Source organism: Physeter macrocephalus, chromosome 16 (assembly GCF_002837175.3).
Source record: "Physeter macrocephalus isolate SW-GA chromosome 16, ASM283717v5, whole genome shotgun sequence".
In the NCBI taxonomy this organism is placed as follows: domain Eukaryota; kingdom Metazoa; phylum Chordata; class Mammalia; order Artiodactyla; family Physeteridae; genus Physeter; species Physeter macrocephalus.
The window spans coordinates 62,941,201-62,944,248 of record NC_041229.1 but is presented as its reverse complement, the minus strand read 5'-3'; the positions used below and the strand labels follow the sequence as shown (position 1 = coordinate 62,944,248).

General features: G+C 36.5%; 1 pseudogene; it reads left to right on the top strand.

Moving 5' to 3' along the window:
• Positions 1-957: 957 nt before the first annotated feature.
• Positions 958-3,048, top strand: part of LOC114487940 (heterogeneous nuclear ribonucleoprotein A1-like) — a 3,191-nt pseudogene continuing 1,100 nt past the window's right edge.

Here is a 3,048-nt window from a genome sequence, read left to right as displayed (position 1 = left end):
GGACTCTGATATGTAGGGGAATAGCACACATGTATCCAGTGAGCACTGTCTCAGCCACACATTAAACATTAAACAAGAAACAATTAAAATAAATGACTAAGCATCCAACTAAAAAAACTAGAAAAAAAATCATCCTAAGAAAAGTAGTAAGAAGAAATTAATAATAAAAGTAGAAATTAATTCATTAAGAACAATTTATTAATTAACTGCCCAACTGATAAAAAGACTAAAATAAAATAGTTAATCAGATTTAAAAAGAAGCAAAGAAGCACAAGTACACAAAACAGGGAAATAATCACAAATATGTAGATAATTAAAATAAATATAATTTTTAAATGTCACAATTATATGCTAATATATATTTCAATCTGTGAAATTATTTCTAGAAACTGTTACTACAAAAATTGACTAGAGATATGTTAATAATCGTGGAAGGTATTGAGAAAATTCTCAAAAAAAGATTCTCCTGTGCGTATATACACACATGCATATACACACACAGTTTCACAAGCGAATTTTTTCTGACCTCTGAGGAACAAATAATCTGGAGTTGAACTGTTCCAGTGCATAAAAAGGAAAGGAAAGCTCCAGGTTATTTGTAACAAAGCTAGAAAATTATTGATAGCAAAACTGGACACAGAAAAAAAAAACTATAGATTAATCTCACTTTTGAATAACAAAGCAAAAATCTTAAATAAAATATTAGCAAATAGAACTTAGCAGATATTACATGATTATCAAGTGAAATTCATGCCAAAAATGCAAGGGTGACTTTAAATTAGGAAATATAATTTACCATATTAATACATCCAGATGTATGTTCTCAAACTAAAAGTTAGCATCATTTTTAATGTTGCTTACTGTCTCAACAATAGGATAATTTCTATCACCTTAAAAATAAGCTTTCTGCTCATGGACGCCACCAAGTAAGCATCATTGACGTCTCCCCCACCACCTCCACTGCCGTCATGTCTAAGTCAGAGTCACCCAAAGAGCCCGAACAGCTGCGGAAGCTCTTCATCGGAGGTTTGAGCTTTGAAACAACCGATGAGAGTCTGAGGAGCCATTTTGAGCAGTGGGGAATGCTCACAGATTGTGTGGTAATGAGGGATCCAAACACCAAACGCTCCAGAGGCTTCGGGTTTGTTACATATGCCACTGTGGAGGAGGTGGATGCGGCCATGAATGCAAGGCCACACAAGGTGGATGCAAGAGTTGTGGAACCAAAGAGGGCCGTCTCAAGAGAGGGTGTGGGATCCCTTCCCCTCCCCCAGCCACCCCTCAGGGGTGCCAGTCCCGTCCTGCCTTCACTTCTCATCCCCTTCACTCCCCCCACACCCCACATCCTACCCAATTGCTGGGAGTTCCTGCCGTCCCCTTAGATGTCCGTGGTCCCCCACGGGTGCCTGGTAGGTGCCCTAGTTGTAAGGAGACATGCATTCTGCATCCTCCTAGTACACCATCTTGACTCCAAGAATCATTATTTTAATTGCATATCAAAACCTTTGAATATGTCTAAAGCTATACTCAGAGGAAGAGTCATAGCCTCAAATATATTGTTAGACAAGGCAAGTAACTGATATCTAACATGATAGGCAAACCCCAAATTGCAGTGGCTTAGCACAATAAAGGTTATTTCTTGTTCATGCTACATGCCTGTTTCAGTCACTTAGGGATGCAGGCTTTTACAGGATCTTTTGCCTTATAGCTGGGCCATCTAAAATACAAGGCCTACAAGACTGTGGTAGAAGTGTAAGGAAGATGAGGGAGAAAACATATTGGTTCTTAACTATCTCAGTCCAGACTAAACATACATCACTTCTGCTCATAGTCCATTGGCTAGAGCTGCTAATCATATGGCTGAAACCATGTCACAGGACTCTGATATGTAGGGGAATAGCACACATGTATCCAGTGAGCACTGTCTCAGCCACACATTAAACATTAAACAAGAAACAATTAAAATAAATGACTAAGCATCCAACTAAAAAAACTAGAAAAAAAATCATCCTAAGAAAAGTAGTAAGAAGAAATTAATAATAAAAGTAGAAATTAATTCATTAAGAACAATTTATTAATTAACTGCCCAACTGATAAAAAGACTAAAATAAAATAGTTAATCAGATTTAAAAAGAAGCAAAGAAGCACAAGTACACAAAACAGGGAAATAATCACAAATATGTAGATAATTAAAATAAATATAATTTTTAAATGTCACAATTATATGCTAATATATATTTCAATCTGTGAAATTATTTCTAGAAACTGTTACTACAAAAATTGACTAGAGATATGTTAATAATCGTGGAAGGTATTGAGAAAATTCTCAAAAAAAGATTCTCCTGTGCGTATATACACACATGCATATACACACACAGTTTCACAAGCGAATTTTTTCTGACCTCTGAGGAACAAATAATCTGGAGTTGAACTGTTCCAGTGCATAAAAAGGAAAGGAAAGCTCCAGGTTATTTGTAACAAAGCTAGAAAATTATTGATAGCAAAACTGGACACAGAAAAAAAAAACTATAGATTAATCTCACTTTTGAATAACAAAGCAAAAATCTTAAATAAAATATTAGCAAATAGAACTTAGCAGATATTACATGATTATCAAGTGAAATTCATGCCAAAAATGCAAGGGTGACTTTAAATTAGGAAATATAATTTACCATATTAATACATCCAGATGTATGTTCTCAAACTAAAAGTTAGCATCATTTTTAATGTTGCTTACTGTCTCAACAATAGGATAATTTCTATCACATTAAAAATAAGCTTTCTGCTCATGGACGCCACCAAGTAAGCATCATTGACGTCTCCCCCACCACCTCCACTGCCGTCATGTCTAAGTCAGAGTCACCCAAAGAGCCCGAACAGCTGCGGAAGCTCTTCATCGGAGGTTTGAGCTTTGAAACAACCGATGAGAGTCTGAGGAGCCATTTTGAGCAGTGGGGAATGCTCACAGATTGTGTGGTAATGAGGGATCCAAACACCAAACGCTCCAGAGGCTTCGGGTTTGTCACGTATGCCACTGTGGAGGAGGTG